The following is a 21,091-nucleotide window of genomic DNA, read 5'->3' as shown; positions in this document are numbered from 1 at the left end:
TATTGTTCTACGCGTACATTTGGGACAACATATCCATAGGGCCGATGTGGGGCAGTCTGGTCACCAAGAATGCCGAGGTCTGCCAGGAAGGATGGTGGTGGAACATGCTCTACGTCCAGAACTACTTCGGGCTTGAGGAAATGGTGAGAATTGGCTATTAAATAGAAATTTATTAAAGGTGGAGTCAAAAAGTCGCAGGAGAGATATGGCATTTACCTGTTTGTTAAAGGAGAGTAATGTTTTTACTGTAGTATTGCTGAAAACTGACGGGGGATTAACGGTTTTAATGTAATTGCTTTGCATTGAGGCCTCAGGGTTACATTTTAAAGCTAATAGTGCACATCGAATCAAAACCTCACGAGTTATTGCCTAAAACTAATAGACTAAATGGATGATAATGCTAGAGGTATGTCTCTCAATGGAAAACACAAAACTTTCAAAACTACTAGTTTGTAAAAATATAAAAGGCATATTAAGGCTCGTTTGAAAAGTTTGGTTTACATCTCTTATAATTAAAAATCTTATTTACATTTTAGTGCGCACCCCAAACTCATCAACTCGCTTTGGACATGCAGCTGAGCATTCTTGGAGGTATGATAGTCTGGGCAGCACAGCAGGAAGGGTTCTTCAAACTGGTCATACCTGGACTACATCTGATCGCTGCCTACTCCAGATATACTACGGTGCGGGACCATCGCCTTACATTGCTAGCTTACCATGGAGTTAGGTATGTATAATAATACTAGTGGTTCAGTGGCCAAAATTCGAAACAATAGGGAACTGGCCTATGTTTAATTTTGTTCATTATTTTATATTTAATGGATAATAATACGAAAAATAAGCACTCCTGCGAAAACTGCATAAAATTGGTTAAAATGGGCTAGTAATTCATATTTCAAATATTGTAACGTGCAGAAGTGGGCGCGTTGTGGGGATATCGCTTCATCTCTTTCTTTTGCATGCGTCGTAATTTCCTATGACGTCAAATGTAGGTATTTCATTTATTTATTTTATTTATTGCACTTAATATACAAATGTATACAGGCGGGCTTAATGCCATAGGCATTCTCTACCAGCCAACCTTAGGGTGGTGCAGAGATAATCATGGTAGGTGCATCACGGCAATATGACACTGAGAAAGAAGAAAAAATATACAAAATACCTATAATAACTATAAATACAATATAAGTATCAGAATACATAAAATACATATTATAATTACATAAACATATACATATAAATATACATATATATATAAGAATATAATGCAATATTATAAGATAAGGTGGTGACTATTCCGCTTCATTTAGCAGTAACTGTATTTCGTTTCTTTTCTGTTTCTTGTTAATTACCCCTTCCACTGACATTCAAAGAATTTTAACTTGTTGTTTTTTTATCGGATTTTAATAATTCCTTTTGAGTTATAATTTATACAGCGTAAATATTTGATAATGGTAAAGAACAAAAATGAGTCCGGTACCCTATTGTAACACATATTGTATGTACATACATGTTATTTTTCTGCACTTCTCTATTGTGAATTTTAATCACGCCAAATATACTCCTCAGCGCGCGCAATATGCTTAAAAAGGGGAACTTTTTCGTGTATTTTATTTTATTACTTAAGGGTTGCCAATATAATATTATACATAATAATAACAATCAGAAAATAAAACTTATTGCAACTCGGGCCACAGGTAACCACAATATGCGTAATATATAAAAGATGTTTCGATATTATTGTTTGACATTCAGTAATTAAACTATTTTTTAGATAACATTATAGGTATTAACGAAAATAATGTTAATCGCTTTTTAGTTTGACCGCAGACTTTTTTTGGTTCTATAAGGGCACAGGAAAGTGTCTCCAATACACCTGATGGTAAGTGGAGTGGGGTCCAATAGAGTGTCGACTGACGAGAGATGATTACCCCTCGGCAGTCGACATAATTATTCCGGCCTGTTGGAACCGAATATAAACACAGTGATCCCGGAACGCGACACACGTACGTGGGCCACTATGACGGGTTTTAACACCTTGTGTACGGTGGTCGCTATCTGGGTGGATATAAAATATATCCTACCATCAGCAAATACTAATAAAAGAAATATATAAGTACGTTGCATATACTAATATTATAGTTTTTGTAGATAAACATTAGGAAGATTTTATGTGTAAAAAATAGATATACAATTTGTATTCTTTGTGTGAAATAAGTTTAGGCAATATTTATATTATAAGGTTATAGTCTTATGTTTTATGCATAACTTTAAGGTAATAGATTAATATAGATTTGTTTACAAGCATTTTAAAACGTGATATGTCCTAAGCAGTTAGAAAAAGTTATTCATGACGTTATATTCCATAAAAACAATTATTTATAGCGTAACATTAGCATTAAAATACATTTCTAAATATAGATCAGGTTATGGAAGACAGGATCGCATGATATTTTTGCATTGTATGCTTTCACGTGTTTCGCATATGTTATATTTATGGGACTATAAAATTCTATTCATTTACTGCACGTGTTTCATACATTATTGTATACTTTTAGAACAATAACGATCAGTTCTAAAATAATAATTATACTAGTGATTTCTTAATAGAAAATACTACAATACAATATACCGTCTCGATCATTTTTTACAGTCATTAGTTTACGTCGTTTTCGTTTGTCTGTCTTATGAATTTAATTTTTGATTTTGCTTTTTGTATAGTGTCTTGTTTGGGATTATCCATACTAATCTGCTGGAAGAATATATTTTGATAAAGGACGAATGATATAATCTTTTGTGGCCAATAGTAAAAATGTGTCAAATTGGTTTAATCTGATTACTCGTGTTTTTGATTGATGATTCAAATCACAATTAGAAAGACATGAAATTTATTAGTGGAAGTTATATTTGGAATAGACTGCAGTGTGTTTAATATAGAATGATTTGTGGTTCGTTCTGTGCTGGAAAAATACCTTTTTATCGAATAAAGAAGTAAATTACTTTGCATACTCATCTTCAAATTTGTTAACTTTGTGGCAAAGATTATCAAAGAAAATATTAGTAATTAATATTTTCACCAAATATGCCAGGTTAACTTTTCTAATTTTTTGTCATTTGTAGTTCAGTACGAATATTAGCTGTACGCGAAAGTGTTTCTGACTGAAAGTGTGGTCTCCCCGCTGCAACGAATTCTCTTGAAACAAAAGTGTCATTAAGGCGTGTAAACTTATAATTACTTTTTATTGATATTTATTTTCTTCGAAAGGCACACTTTTTTACATTTTAGATGTAAAATACATTTTTAAAATAACAATATGTTACACGGGTTCAAGTAACTTGTTGTACATTGTTATTTTCAAGATGATAAGTATATGGTTTCGTTTAGTAATACAATGTTAAAATTACTATATTTTAGCGTGAGCCAGCTGTATAGAACTGCCCGACTGAGCTACACATCGACCCTGCACCGATCCACTCCATACTTAGTGGGAATAAGCCTGGGGTTAGCGCTGACGAAGCCCGCAAAACACGGCAAAGTAAGTGACCGCTTTATATCACGAAAATTTGTTAACTTTACCCACTGAGACGTGATATTGAAAGTCTGGAGTTATGGATTTAAAAGTTTAAAACTTACTAATAAGAGATATTTTCAAGTTTCAAGCAAGAACTATATTAATATTATGAAGATGGAGTGAGTTTGAATGTACAGTTAGTAACAAAGTAAGGTGAATAAATTCAGAATTTCAAATTTAATCTTTTGTGACGTATGACCAACAGTTTTTTAATCATTAAAATAAAGTTCAGAAGGTTTACTTTATTTTAGATAATGAGAAAAGAATATTTCGATTGAAGTTAACGTGTAAAAGGGTTTTGAAATTTTGAATTTGTTCAGCTACTTATGTGGATGACTGTACATTGTATTAGGGAACCTTCGTAATATTATTTATTTTTGAAGAAATCTTTTACTACTTTATACCAAACTTGTGTTAGAAAGGTAGGGCTGAAAGCCAATGTTAGGTATTACTGAATAACCAATGGCGCTCATATATGCGTAGTACTCCATCTACCTATAAATTATGAAAATAGATTATAGAAAATGTATTTATTTGCAGTAATTTTGTACAGACCTCAAAAACCACTAAAATAAAAATACATAATTTTACCAATTTCTCTAGGACCTATTAAAATTGCTATTTAAGATACATCAACAAATGTATGGAAACAAATTTTAATTAGCCATCAACTCCAAAATTGGTATATAGGTAATGTTAAATTATTTTTCTTTTTATTTTTTTTTATTTCAATGACATAATTAGACCAACAATGTTTAGTAGAAAAATATTTATATCTGCCATTTTAATAAACGATTCCAATCGCTTTTTCAATCTATCTCAAAAATGGACCAATCAGAACAAAGTATTTTTGACATGCTTACAAATGAGTTAGTTACATTGGTTGATTCTCGAAATCGGATTGAACATTGAGATTGGGATCGTATATTAAAAACGGCCGTATGTAAGTTTAATTGTGGTTGTTTAATTTTTCTTCCAGTTATTCCTTACATTCGGCTGGATTTTAAGCGGAATCCTTTGGAGCTTGGTGTGGTGGGCTGGAATGGACTCAGGGTCCATACAGTATCGTTATACCACGTCCTTTGCTGCACAGTACGCGACCTTGGCACCTATAGCCGCGGCCACGTCTATTGCTTGGCTCATCTACACCGTCAATAATGGAACTTGTGGTAATTAACTATAGAACGCATTTTTCTATATCTTCTGCCGTGAAAGAGATAATTTCTGTTAATATTTGATGAGGAGAATGCCTATACATTGTCCTTTATGAATGGTAGGATATATTTTATATCCGCCCGAATAGCCACCACGGTACACAAGGTATTAAAACCCGCCTTTGGCCCACGTGTGTCGCGTTCCGGGATCATCCTGTATATATCAGGTTCTAACAGGCCGGCATAATTGTGTCAACTGTCGAGGGGTAGTCATCTCTCGTCAGTTGATATTCTATTGAACCCCACTCTAGTTACCATCAGGTGTAGCGGGGTCACTTTGCCTTGTGCTTATACAAAAATGAATTAATATCGATATTTATGTGCAAAATTAATTGGCCAAAGGAAGAAATACGCCGTAGGTATACATTATTATTTTAATCAACGTGCATGACTAAGTTTTTGGGGACGAATGTAAATATCATTTTAGTGTCATTCAACCTATTATTATGCTATTTATTATGGTAATCACGTTTTTAAATAGTCTGAATTGCTTTAATATTTTGTCCTAAAAATAATATTTGGTTGGGAATGTCAAAAAATATGGCTGTATTTGTAATACAAATAGATTTCCTAAAATCATAAACATTGCGAGGTTATTTCTGACTCAGGAGAGACGATTAGATCAATTTGTGCAACCCGCCTTGGTAGCGTAGTTGTATTATGTGTGCATTATAACACTCCTCTGTAGTCCTGGGTTTGAATCTTGGGACAGGAAAACTAATGTTAGGATTTTCTGCTATCAGCTTAGAGCCTGGAATTTATTATCGATCGATAGGATTGCCCCTTATAATATCATGTGTGTTTTTTAAATAGAAAAAATGGGGCCCCAAGTTCGAATGCCGTGGTGGAAAATACTTTTAGGGGGTTTATTTAAAGCGATTTTTCTAGGACTCAATCCAATGAAGGGAATAATAAAAATTAAAATTGTTTATTCTATTTAATAATTACACATACTAAAACCGTATTTAGACTTTTCTATATACTTGTTTTAGGTCAAACATACTTGTTAGTCATAAGAAGTAAGGCCGTTTCCGATGCATATTTAATGCAATGAGTTATGCTTCTTGGCGTTGGATTGGGATGTGTGGAGAAGAATAATTAGAATAAGTTTTTTTTTTCTTTCAGACTTCTTGTCTCGTCTCCTCTGCTGCCGGCCACTGGTGTTTATAAGCCGGCTTTCGTACGCCCTCTACCTCTGCCAATTCATTGTTTTATCACTAACGCGGCAACAGTGAAAACGTCCAGCGAATTCACACTGATGTCATTGGTAATTTTTATATTATATCGCGAGTTTTTGCAGTTGTAACTCCATAAACAGTGCTATTAACAACATAGTTATATTATTTACTAGTTTGGCCCGCAGCTCCACTCAAGTGATGTAATTTTTCCGGAATAAATATTTTCCGTCGTTAAAATGCTTATAACACTTAGGAGTAATTCAACTTTTTATAAGTGAAAGAATTTTAAAACCGGCTTAGTACTTAGAAATTAGCCCCTATATACCTAAAATTTTTCCTCTTTATAGTATAGTATAGATATACTCAGATTATTTCAATGTTCATAGAGGATAATATTTTTAGGTTGAAGTTTAATTTAAATTATTAAACTGTTTAACTTATAAAACCTTTGTGTTCACAGATCGACGTTCAAGAAATATTCATGATATTATTGTCATCAATAATTCTTACTCTGACCTTAGTTATACCGCTCCAATCACTTCACAAAGTATTCTCTTTCTCAACAAAAACTGAATCTACTGATGCCCCTGATGAAGCTAAAAACGACGAAAAGGAACCAGAAGAAGAAGTTAAAATGGTGCCGAAAGAGGCACCACAGATAAGACAGAGGCAACATCTGATGGTCCATAGAGAAATGTTGCAAGAAATTCCAGAATCTGAAGTAGAGTTTGAGGCGCAAAGAGATAGAAGAGAAGCTTTAGAAGAAATTTTGGAAGAAGAAGAAAATGGCGAAGAAATGGAGGAAGAGGGGATGCATGATGATTTGGAAATTATTGATGAGGAGGAAGGTGGGGAGGACTCGTGGCCGGAGAGAGAATATTCTAGAAGATCCTATTCGAGAGAAGATGACCGCGACCTCGACGAGTGGGAGTGGACGGCGAACGGAAGGAATGGAGCTCAATTATACAGATATACGAGATAACAGTGTTTATGTGTTAATAAAATAATTTCGGTTGTAGTTGTGGTTATTTTTGGTTTAGAAATAACAATAGCCATTGTTATTGGCCGCACAGGCGATGAAGGAAATTTAAAATTTTATTTTCAATGCAAACTTTTCACAAATAGGCCCAAAGAAGTAAGGTTCCAATTAACTCCCATAACTACGCAGATTTAAGCTAGTAACATTATTTTAATATTAGTCTTTCTTATCAGTGTTTAATCTCTTTAACTCAAGAATTTTTATGTCAGTGACAACACAGTGATGTAATTAAATACCTTTAAATGATCTGACGTGGTGTTGTGGCACCTATGTCATTTGCTATTTAACTTATGAGTTAAATATTTGTATTTGTATCAATTTTGAAATAATCTTTAATTCCTTTCCTTTTTCAAGACTGTAATCATCAACTGTGTGAAATACACACTCATCCCTTATATTCCCAAAGGCATAGGCAGAGACGTAACTGGCGAACCAAGTTTCCGACTGGTGGATACCGTCCCACGATGTTTTAGGTTGCGAAACTATCTCCATATCGTGCATATATTTTAGACTCCAGGCGGACACTGAGTAGAAAAAGAAGAAGAAATAAAAATGCTAAATAAAATAATCAGAGCAAATGAATGCGGTAGGTTGTAGGAAGGTTAAAAAACCAAACATCATTAATGGAAATATCATTACTTACATACATAGCATCACGCTTTTTCCCCTTTCAGGGGTAGACAGAAATGTACAACCCCCATATTTTGCATCTATGTTAGATCTCATTTAATAGGGTCGAGCTTATGCCATATATGGGATACAATTGCAGACTGCGGGCTGGTACTGAGCATAAAATCCATACATTTTCCCGACCTGGGGTTCGAATCAGCGAGTTAGTCGTACCACGTACGCAATACAATTACGCCACCGAGGCTTTCACGAAGGCAGGATAAATATTTATAGATATGAATCTTCTCGAAAATAAAGCCCCGTGTCGTTTTTGATACTCAATACATAGGATTCATTTCTGTTTCATACAACTGATTCGTTTTTGTTTTAGGGGCTTGTGTTTTGTTTGGATTTTCGTAAAATTACTATTCACTTTGTTAATTAAATCCTCAAGTCTTTGTTTCAGCATGAGTATAAACTTGTTCTACGATTGTTATCTAAATTATGAATCTCTAAAATGCGGTGATAGCCTAGTAGTTTGTAGAACGGACTGGCGAGATATTGTCCGCAGGTTCAAAACCCAAGGGCACACACCTCTGACTTTTATAAGATCATGTGTGTGTTTTTGTGAATTATCGCTAGCTTTAACGGTGAAGGAAAACATCGTGAGGAAACCTGCATACCTAAGAAGTTCTCTATAAGTTTTTGAGGGTATATGAAGTCTACCAATTCGCACTAGGCCAGCGTGGTAGACTAAAGCCTAATCCCTCTCATTAGCAGAAGAGGCTCGTGCCCACTAGTGGGGTAGTATATAGTACAGGGCTGATATTATTATTATATGAATTTTCTATCTTAGATATAAATAATCCTTGCGCTAATTTACCTATCGAAAATAAGTATATAGTTTGTTATGTTGTTTAACACGGTATGTAAAGAAACCTGTTACCATGTTTTTATATGTCAGTAGATACAAATAATATTATTCGGCCTATTTCTGGTGATAATATGTTAATATTATTCCTTCCGAATCTAATAAAAATATTATTCATAATAACAGTTATTTTAAGTTCCAAGTTATAAGGAAGTTTGTATACCAGTTAATATTTTATAACCCTTTAAGCGGTTATAAACATTATAAAAATATGGTTTCTTGTGTTAGTCCGACAATCATATCTAAAAGCAGTCAAGTACGAGATAAACTCGCGCAATGGGGGTTCTGTATACAATATTAAAATAAAGAAATAACAACGGGCTATTCAACTAACCACCATAATTTTGAAAATGGTAATCTGGTTGTATAGCTTGACCAGGAAATAAAAACCTCGTCATGCTGTGGTGAAAAATAGAACTAATTTCTTGTACTGTGAACGCTAACTTAAATACGAAAAACCAAAAATGGCACCTTAAAGTATGTTTTTTTATTTTCCTGGTCAGGATATGAATGGGACATTTCGACCTATGCTGTAGGTACATACATAATTAGCATCACGCCTTTTTCTCTTTTCAGGGGTAGGCAGAGGTGTAATACATTTTTACTTCGTCAGCTATGTTAAGTCCCAAATAGTTTCATAGAAAACCGACGCCAAAGTAATGAATGTGCTAGTTGGTTATTACGCTTCCCATGTTGAGTGAGATTTCCCGAGGCTGATAGTAGGCCTTTCATATGCGAGTGTCCGTCTGGGTACCACCGCAATGTCTATTTCTACCGCCAAGCAGTGCGGAAACACTGTTGTATTTCCGTTCAAAGGATATTGTAGCTAGTAATTACTGGGCATTATTGGACATCTTACATCTCGGGATGACGAGTGCAGTGGAGTGCCACGTAGTACTTTGTAACTGATAGATCTAAATGGTGTTGCTACTGTTTATGGCCGGTCGTTGCTTACCACAGGCGGCATGTTCTCGTCATGCAACTGTATATAATAAAAAAAAAACATTTGTTGCTTCCTAACTTTCTTTTAAATTAGTGACGCGTCCGTAATTCTCTCGGAGTTTTGGATGTTTATGAGAAATACAGATCACTTAATACCCATTTGGTCTTTTTATGCGAACACGGTAAAATAACTCTACTGTAGTTGATGGTGAGTAGAGTAGTGTATAATAGTTATGTTTTAAAAAATAATCTAATAACAATTTAAGTATAGAAGGGATGAAGGACTAAGTTCTTGTCTTAAATAGACTTTATCCCAATTTTTTCTTCTCATAAAGCGACAATACGTTTAGGTGTAGATACTGCTTCTAGGAATACCTTAGTGTATACACCTCGGTATCAAGGATGATCAATTACTTCACCTGACGCTTCGTGTTCGACACAACAATAAATAACATAAAATACTAGTACATTGAAAATGACCACAAAATAAATAGGTAGGTATTTTATTAATTTTAATATAATCTTAGGATTTTTCAAATGTAACTTTAAAATATAATTGTGCAATTGTATTCATAGTTAATAATGTCTGTGACTCAAACGACTTTAGAATAAATTAAGTTTAATTAAATTAATAAAAAACGTTACTCCAAACATTTCCATAAACAATTTTACGAGTTAGTTTAATTGAAACAGAACCATCGAGAACATTTGACATACGATGCTCCTGACTGATTAAAGACAATGAATCGATTATAGTAGAGCCTACGCGAGGCTGTCGATCGATTAAGGCTTTAGTATGATTTTGAGAGCGTTCGGTGCGCACGCGTCGCCATGCTAACACTCGGCGGTGTTCTCGCGATCGTGTGCGCTGTGGTGGCCCTCGACGGTAACAGAACTATCGAAGTGCTGAACCGCCTAGCGTTACTGGATAGTAATAGGACGCTGCAGCAAGAAGATATAGCTTTATTAAACAAAACAGCGCATAAAGTTGGTATCGATAAGGAAATAATAGCTAAATTCATCGAGAATAAAACCGATTCAGGGCCTTTGGCTGATAAACCTTCGTATAATGCGTACGAAGGTGACAATAAAGAGACAACGAATGTTAGAGTGGTGGCGGAGTCCCCAGATTATGCTTCGTCGGTGGTGCTAGCGAGTGATCTGCTGTCGTTGACGAGTGCTGTCGCTAATGTGAAGGAGGCAGTGTGCAGGGAGCAGGGGTACAAGTTCCTGGATGGCCTGCTGCAGAACAAGAGATGGGCTTTGAAAAGTAAGTGTATTTATGTGAATACGGAAATTTTGGGAAATTATAATTCATTAGGAAAACAAAATACATGAAAAATTTATGAAAAATATTGCGTTGTAAACACATGGACATTGTTTATTTTCACAGTTTTTTCATGTGTATATTTAGCCATCTTTTCATTTAAAGATGGCTAAATAAATCCCGTATGCGTATATACATTTAGTCATTTTGTTTATTGATATATTTCTTTATTGGTATATTTGTTATGTTTCATTAAGGAATGGTAAAGTCATAGCCATCTACTTAAAATTAAATATTTTGAATATGTTTTTCACGGTCTGTGAATTTACATTACGCTTTAATTCATTTTTTTTTGGAAGCAGTGTAAGTTAATATTGTTAATTGATTTCAATTTGATACTATTATTTTGAGTGTTTTTGATAAAAAAGGGCTATTGGTTTAGTATGGAAGCATCTAGGTTGACCGTATTGATTTCATTTTGATATCTTCACAGACAGACAACAAATTGTTCAGACAACAAATTGTTGAAAGTGTTCAGGAAAAGTTGCTAAAGGTTCTGTGCTTCCGTATGGGCTTAGGGCGTGCTCTCTCTTCCTACAATGAACGCCTAAGTAAGTTTAAAGTAGAAAAACTTACATTAAGACGAAATTACATTATACACTCACATATTAACGCTCCCGAATTACTGGCCTTAATAAATTTTAACACTTCATTCAGAATACGTAATCCAAACGTTTTCTCATTGCAAGTTTATAGGAATAACATCTCATTCCATAATCCGATGGTTCGTATGTGTCGTTCGTATAATGACTTGGCAAAAAAACACAAACACCTTGACATTATGAATGGCAGATTTGGATCATTCTCAAGAGGTCTAAAACAATTAATATTTACCCACAATAGTTAGTCATATATTTTTAAGTTACACTTATACTACTTTCTTGTTTAAAATTTTTTAACTTTACACAGTACTTAATAGTCTTAATTTATTTTAGTCCGCACTTTAAGTAATTAACTAGTATAAGGGCGCAATGTTTTTAGGAATACAGTCTAGTTTTTATGTTTGTATATTTTATAATATGCTTTAATTTTGATTGTAATCTGTTTTGCGTCTTAATTTTATTAAAATAAATTAAAATAAAAATTGTTATGATTATCTACTCTATCACAAGTATGCAAGTCATAAAATCATTGATTTACATTTTTAAATTATCCACGTTCTTTGACCGAGAAAAGCAACCAAGTGTAAATAAAATATTTTGTACATCCGTAGCGGAATGTTAATAATTTTGCTTACACATGTAAATATTTACATGTTTTTGTAAAATTAATTGGATTAAACCGCATTACGTTGAGCGGTTTTCCAGATTATTTTTAATTAGTGAGTAATGTTAGGTTACGAGAATCATTGATTTCAAATGTTCATGAATCTTGTTCTTAGTTGGTATACACATAGATCATCATCATCATCAGCCGCAGGATGTCCACTGCTGAACATGGGCGACCCCCAAAGATTTACAGATCGTCCTATTGGAAGCGGCCCGTTTTCAGTGACCTCCTGTAACTTTTATAAGATCATCATCATCATGGGCCTTCATGGGAACATGGGCCTTTCCCAAATTTTTTTAGATCTATTGGAAGCGGACCGCATTCAGTGACCTCCTGCGCCTTTTTTCAAGTCATCTGTTCATCTCGTAGGTGGTAGTACGACGCTGAGCTTGCCAGTTAGTGGTCACCATTTTAGAACCTTCATTAAACATAGATGACATAGTTGGTACATAACGCAGTACGGAAACAAAAAAAAACATATCTGAAATTTGAATACGAGCAAATCGAAACCACGTAATCCGATTAGTACAGTTTTGATAAACCCATGTGATACTCTTTGTTTTTAAGCCAGTAGCGGACAAAAAATGCATCTAATTTATTTCTCTTATTAAGAATATTTTACCTATTTGAGTTACCTAGTATATAGGTATAGTGGGTTGGGAGGTCCCGGGTCGGACATTAGTGAGTTTCAAATTTGATTTTCCCGAGACTGGCTACAGAGGAATTTGACATTAAGGAGGTAAAATTAAGCTAAACCTTTTCTGGTTTGAAAAACTGTGTGGCCACTATCCCACATTAGTAAGGTATAAGGGAAGTTAAAAATATCATAGTAATCATGTTTTCAAATTTTTCATGAGTAGTTGACATAAAAAAAGAAAAAAAATGTTTTACATTACAGTAATATACCGAGTACGAAATACAAAAACATAGTAATGTCCAATACAATTGTCGAAGGCCCTGGATCGTCCAAAGCGTTTATTTTTATATTCACACCTCATACATGATAACTACCGTATTTAGTTACAAATTATGGTTATTTCCATTCAATAATCACTTTTTTTCTATACATAATACCCAAGCTAATGATCATAGATCCTTACATAAAAAAATAAATTGCCTAGTAGACCAAGCAATTATCTTAGCGGTGGTTTATATTTTTTCTGTATCAAAACGCCGCGTGATTTCCATAACCAATGACGAATATAGTTCATATAGAGTCAATGACTCTACATTCTAGATGAATATGGAAAAGTTACATTCTTACGATACTTATAGTATTTCTTAGTAGATGTATTGCAGTATAGAGCATTTGTATAAAACTATAAGCTATAAATGGCCAGGTTCATGTGTACTTAGATAAAGAATGATGTTGGGATCTTTGATTTAAAAAGTGACCGATGAAAATAAGGTTAAAACTTAACAAAGGATAAGTAAAAATTATTGTGAACAAAATAATATGGTCAGTGAAGAGAGCTAGCGAGACAATAGTCTGATATCGAAGTGAAGCGAGCCATGTGACATGTGACAGGACATGAAAATAAATACTTAATTAATTCCAGTTCGCTTTTCCAAGTGGCCGCTTAATCATTTGCGTCCTTATTTCCAACATCTACCCAATAATAAAGAAAAGCCAAAGAGTATAATTATAATATTGGTTAATTTTAGTAAGCAAATTACTGCCGAGACAACTGGCTGCAGGTTCAAACACAAACGCGCACTTCTGACTTTTCTATAGTTATGCGTAATCTTTGTGAATTATCACTTGCATTAACGGTGATGGAACACATCCTGAGGAATATTGTATACCTGAGCAGTTCTCTATTAACATTTTAAGGGTATTTAAAGTCTACAATACCACTAGGGCAGCGTGTTGGACTAAAGCTTGGTCCCTCTGAGTAGTAGAGAATACCCGTGCCCAGCTGTGGGACAGTATATAATACAGGGCTGATATTATTAATAATAAACGAATTACGTGTTAGCAATTATAAAATGGGCAGGGTGTATAAAAATACGTTTTTAGGACTATTGCGAACTATGTTTCTTTAAACTTTACTTCACCACTTGAGACCAGTTTTTGTTGTTCATTGTTAAGTAGTGTTTGGATATCATTATATACTAACTGGTTTTGTAGTTGAACGTCAGAGTATTTTAATCGTCAAATCAAAACTAAACTCATCAAAACTTTGCCTAAAAATTCGCAATTATCCACTATTTCCTAGTAATTGCGACATTCGTTCATAATCGATGAGTAATCTGTTTCGTAGTTAAGGCTAAACGTGATCATTAACAAAATATACAGCATTGTTTTGTTTTAATTGTTCAGCGCAACACTTTCCCATGAGAATGACGTTGTACTTTACCGAAGAAGCAATGCGATATTTACGAGCTGTTGTTTTATTTCTTCGGTGTTGTTCGTACCGCCTCAGTGTAAGACCTTCTGGGAATAAACCATTGTAGTTTTCCGTATTAAAACGTAGTCTATACGTTAATATAGTGTTTGAATTATTTTATTGCTTTGAATTTGTATCAAATTTCGCCAAAACGATGGCTTCTTAGTAGACTATTGTATTTGAAAATAGCGATATTCAATCAATGTTTCGTTATGTAAATACCAAAAGTAAAGTATACTGCCAAAACCCATAAAAAGTTTGTAAATTATTGTTAATGAAGTGTTTTTCGTTTATTAACTTTTGAATTAAATGGGTTTGGTAGTAAACTGTTCGTAGATAACGAAAAGCTAAAATGTGAATGTCGCAATTTTTCCACATACGATAGTTTACTTAGGAGCCATCGAAAAACTGTTAAGATTCTCCATTTTCAACAAACATCCATAAACTTACATTTTTTATTTCTAATAATTAGATTTAGAGCCCGATTAACATGTTAATTTGACTAGAGTATTTATTAGTCCATAATTTAATAACAATCAATATTTAATCGCGCTGGTCGTTCAAATTAAATTGCCACTTGAACCCATACAAACGTTAATATTAATTACGTTGCAATACATTAAAACAAACAAATTCATATTGTACCAGTTTCACTCATTTATAAATCGATTTGGTAGTTTACATAAATACATATGAACTGAGGTTCTGTTCCTAACCGAATAAGTTAGGCGACCGTTAAAACTTAAAATCTTACTAAACTATACTTGTACCCCAGTGATGGGAAAAAAATGCAAAGGAGGCCAAAAAAAACGTTGAGACGATGACCTTAAAAAAATTACCGGTCCAGAGTGGACAAGGATTGCCAAAAATAGAGAGAGATGGAAAGCTTTAGAGGAGGCCTATGTCGAAGGACAAGCTGCTGATAAAAACAGATCATCATCATCATCATCATCTCAGCCACAGGAAGTCCACTGCTGAACATAGGCCTCCCCCAAGGATCTCCACATCGACCTGTTGGAAGCGGCCTAAAAACAGATCGTCTCATAGTAAATAAGGATTCACAATATACTTAATATATATATATATATATTAAGTATATTAAGTATATATATATATATATATATATATATATATATATATATATATATATATATAAAGTGCATGCAGACTGTTAAGTAAAACATATTATTGTAAAGAGGTAAACAGTAATAAAGGCTTATTTTATTTTATTTATTTATTAAACTATACTTCGGAGGGTTGTGGATGCATGCACCTGCGTACCCTGATATTAGGTATTATAGGACATCTTCTATATTAGGGACAGAGAATCGAATGCTGGGGTCTTAGTCGGTAGGACGGTTTATGTCGGGAGTTCCCCGTGATAGATTTTTGTGTGGGTTTATATATTTCAATTTTCTTTAGACTTTTCGAAAACTACAGCCACTATAGTCATTGGGGAGACTGAGGTGCAGGTGGTCCGAAAAGTCAGATACAATATTTACCTACATTTACAATTAAACAAAAAGATTTTTTTTTATAAATATACAACGTGTCCACTGCATAACCTTTGTAATATTAATGGTTAAGTTTCTGACACATAGGGTCTTAAGAACCAGATATGCTATAGTTGTTTATTATAGCACGTGTTACAAGGACATGCTATTTATAAATATAGTCTAATAATGTCATTTTTTGTCTAACGCATAGTGGACGACAATTTATTTTAATGTGAAACTTGATTAACATACAAACAAAAGTTGTTATATTGTTGTTGTTACAGTCAGTTACAAAAATAATTGAATTTAAAACCACTGGATTCTTTTGTGTTCTATTCAAGGTTTTACTTTTCAATAAATAAAACTAAAAATTATTTAATTTATTAATAAAAAGTACCATTTCGGTTACAATTAACCAAATATATATTATTTTTCAATTAAAAAAAACTTAAAGGGGTTTTATTTATTAGTAAAGAGTACCATATCGGTCATAATTAACAGAATGGGTATTAAGCAACTAGTCATAATTTGTAAAGTTATAGAAAATAAATAAAATTTTCAGTCAGGTATTAAACATATTAAATTCGTTTTAAATGAATAAAAAACGACAATTGACTCATAAAACTAGTTATTTATTTAATTTCGGTTCGAATAATTTTCATGACAGGTGAGTGACCGTGGGTCATAACAAAATTGAGTCGAGACCTTGCATTTTATTGGGTTACGCAATAATAAACTATTAATTATATCGACGCTGTTACGAAGTGTAACAACTCTAAAATTCACACTTATGAATGCAAAAGTGTTTCTCACCCTTATGTTTTCACGATTGAACTGCTGAACCGTTTTTGATAATCTTGGTGCAGATATAGTTATAGATATATGAAAACTATATCATTAGAGAGCCGTGAGCAAAAGCTAATAGTACATATCGGGAGAAATTAATGAGGAATAGATATATTTTAATTTACTCCGACAAGGAGTTACAACATAATTGCACGATTGTAATAAAAGGTCATAATTAACATGTATGTTTAATAATTACTTTTTGTCGGTGGTACAGTCAGTCACAAAAGTAGCTGAACACATAAACTATTATCGTAATATTGTTTTATCTTTATCTATATCTATACTTATAATAAATCTGTAGAGAGGTCAATTCTGTACATGAAATATATTTCCAAAATAACTATCAGGGGGTGATTAGGGATCGATACTGATGCCAAAAATGCAATTAGTAAAATTTTTGTCTGTCTGTCTTTCTGTCTGTCTGTCTGTCTGTCTGTCTGTCTGTCTGTCTGTCTGCCTGTCTGTCTGTCTGTATAACCGTTATAGAAACAAAAACTACTCGACGGATTTTAACGAAACTTGGTACAATTATTTGTCATACTCCTGTGCTGGTTATAGTATACTTTTCATCACGCTACAATTAATAGGAGCAGAGCAGTGAAGGGAAATGTTGGGAAAACGGGAGAAGTTATTCCATTTTTTAAGCTTCCGTCGCGTGTGCAACCTTAATGGTTAAAGCTATACAAAAATCATGTATGTCGGAAATTTTCTCCTTAAAATTATGTAAAAAATATCCCACGACAGCATATGTCTATCTTTTATGGTTGACTCACAATAACACGTGTAACTCCCGATACCTTAGCAGTTCGAAGCTTTCTCATTATATTTGACTACTCTTACGTTTATAACACTCTCAGTCATCCCTAATTAAAAAGTTAACATTATTAAATATTCCTTAAAAAATATTCATAGAAATCGGTATAGAAACACCAAAGTTATACATGAAATACGCTAATAATAAGCCATCACGCGTGAATACTGAATCATGCTATAAGCTTCCTTCGATTTCACCAGGATCCCATCATCAAACCCTGACAGGACAATCGGACCACCTGAATACCACCATAATTAAAAAAACATCCCGACAAATTGAGCACCTCCTCCATTTTTGAAGTCCGCAATCCACGCGGGCGAAGCTGCGAGCGGAAGCTAGTCTAAAATAAAGTATGTTTATTTTTGTGAATAAAAAACGATAGTTCATACGGACTCAAAAGTTTAATCAATTAGAAATTTACATTTAACATGTTTCGTTTCGTTCTTATTTGGGTTTCTTCTTTATTGCGGTTTTTTATATTTAATTAATTTTGCCTACGTTTCCTAGAATGATCCGCGAAACTATTTAAATTAATATCACCCAAATTTCAATAGAGAAGCTTACACGAGCCTGGGATGCTGTTAAATTAAATCAGAACCCAAAAGACTGGTTGCCGGACTTCAAGACATTATGCGCTCATTCTGCGTAAATCGAACCGACAACGACTAATATTAAGAAAATATCTGTATAATTATAAAATGTATAATTTTGATATTGACTTTTTGGACGATTAACACCTCACGCCTGACTACAAAGGCTACAAACTTCGAAACGTCGGGAGAAAAAAAAACAAAATTAATTTTATATAGATTATTTATTGAGAGTTTACAACGCATACATATAAAACACATTATTTCCATAAATTTCAATATTGTGGCATTAGACATTAGACTCCAACCAACGTAATTATTTTCTTCATAACGATACTATAATTTTATTAAAGCGTCCGTACTGCAATACTAATGGATACAAAATTGACTCTACAAATATTTGGTTTCTGCCCTTGATCGGAGAGTGAGGTCGTTGGGGTCCCACGCTTATCCAAAACTCGAAAAGGTTACAAGGCTATCATGTTCCACTTCCGATTAATTTGACTTGAAATTAAAGGGCTTCTAACGGTCATTTATAAATTTAAATAATTTTCATATAAATCAATTAACAAGGGCCTTTGGTATATTTGATTTGGAAACTATAGTTCATATAGAAGATATGAAAAATGTCTTGTACATTTGAATGAGTCCCATTAAAATCGGTTCGGCTATTTCGAAGAAAAGTCCGGAAAAGCACAAACACATTAAAAATATCGAGTCTGTTCCGGTTTAAGACTTGCAAATTGCAAGTTAATAATAAAAAAAAACTGCTTTAATTGCTTTTAGAAGCTAAACAAAAAATATTATTAAAATTTATCAACAGATTAAAAATGTCGTGGGATTTAGGTCAAGTCCATTCTACAATAGTTGAAATCAAGGCTTTATGCTAGAGATTACTGGACTCATATGCATATCTTTCCTTATTAGAAATTTCAGACAATTCATTAACTGTTTGTTTGTGTTATTTTTTTATTGCTTTGAATGATGAGACGAGCTTGCCATTCGCCTGATGGTAAGCGATACAACCGCTCACAAGAAGTTGAAATACCATCCAACACTGAATTACAAAATATAGTTTGGTATTCCACTGCGCTCGCTATCCTGAGACATGAGATGTTAAGTAAGTAGTTGAGTTGGCTTCAATGTCCTTCAAACTTAAACACAACAGTGACCACACACTGCTGCTTGGCGGCAGAAATAGACATTGCGGTGGTACCTACCCAGACGGACTCTTACATATGAGAGACCTATCACCAGTAAAGTTGTGTTTTTATGTTTACTACTGACGATTTTGCAGAATAAATTTTGAGTTCAGTTTCGGTTTCACGGAAGGATAGACAGTATTCCGGATTCCCGGAACAAATTCTGCGCACCGATTATAGGTTTGGAGCAATCAGAAGCGATATTGAAATCGGGATTATGTTTTATTTGTAAATAAAAATTGGGCTATGCAGTTGTTGACTCATGATGGGCGTATGATGGGAAAAGTTAAAAGTTATGGGTAAAAATAAATAAAAGATCACAAGCACGTGGAGTCGCGTGTTACAAATATAATATCATAAATATTATAATTAAATGTTTTCGACATAATTTATGTATAAAATTCAAAGTTTAATAATTCATTTTATTACTTTATACGATTAACTTTAGCCTAGACATTAAAATAGGTTGCTACTACTTAATATTGGTTTTAATTCCAAGAAATAAATAATACCATGGAACCATGTTATTTCATTTTCTGCAGCAACCATATTATTATCATAATGAGCCACGTAATGTCCACTGCTGAACACAGGCCTCCCCTAAAGATTAGGCCTGCATCCAGAGGGTTCCCGCGACCTATATCAATCGAATGCCATCTTGCAGATGGACCATAATATATCCACAATGCGAGGTTCCGCATTTTGATACGTAAGTTGTAATTATTTTAGTTAACATTAGTAGCTTTTGACCGTAGTGTATTTCGAAATGTGAATTCAAACTAAAGATAGACAGTGAATAATTGATATTATCAATGTGATTGCATATATAACATGTATATAATAAAATACCTTATAGACATTGAAAGATGCAATTTCAATTTATTTATTTAAAATTTTAATATACACCAAAAATTCAATGTTCGCTATACATCGTAATCTCTTCAAAACATTTGATACGTGTTATTTGTGTTAAAACGATTAATTAATATTAATGTGGTATTTATAAGTAATTAAAATTGAATCACCTAATTAAAATTTTGTCGGTTATAAATTGCTTGATTCCGTCAAATGTTTTTTGCGACATATAAACATACAAAGCGACGTCTCTATTGACAATCGTCAAATTAAAATGTGTTATTAAAAGTATTTTTTTTTATTGGCTATAAAGGTATTTACGTTATGCCTATATTTTATTTACTAAATAGACCAATCATCTCATTTCAAAACTATTTGGTAATAGTATGTAATTGTAAAAATATGTCGATTTCTTAATCGATTCGTGCAGAGTTGAGTAATTGACGAAGTGTGACCTTAATCGGTTACATAGTTTCGTGGTAATATAAGAGCAGAATATTTAAATTGACCACGCTCGGCCCGGAGGCTGCATTATTTAACGTAAATAATATAAACACTTATTAATTTTTATGTTGTAGTCGATTTTTTATTGAGTTTTTTCGTGAATCACCTAATGTGTTGATATAAAACGTAGTGTTTATTGCAGAAAGGATAATAATGCTGAAATGTGAACCGACCTATCTCAACAGTCTTATTTAAGTTTATATTTATAGGTCCATTACGATGCTAATAGAATGAAAATTTATATCATAAAATTAGATCATTTATACAATGCTGACATTAAAGCTGTATTTAAATGGTTAAATCTGGCTAA

General features: G+C 33.4%; 1 pseudogene; it reads left to right on the top strand.

Annotated features, from left to right (window-relative positions):
- The first annotated feature begins 5 nt into the window (after positions 1–5).
- On the top strand, positions 6–6,982 carry LOC119191927 (annotated as a pseudogene).
- Positions 6,983–21,091: the final 14,109 nt, after the last annotated feature.

The sequence above is a fragment of the Manduca sexta genome, unplaced genomic scaffold, assembly GCF_014839805.1.
Source record: "Manduca sexta isolate Smith_Timp_Sample1 unplaced genomic scaffold, JHU_Msex_v1.0 HiC_scaffold_2129, whole genome shotgun sequence".
In the NCBI taxonomy this organism is placed as follows: Eukaryota; Metazoa; Arthropoda; class Insecta; order Lepidoptera; family Sphingidae; genus Manduca; species Manduca sexta.
Note: the sequence above shows the minus strand (reverse complement) of the source record. Positions and strands in the feature narration are given on the sequence as shown.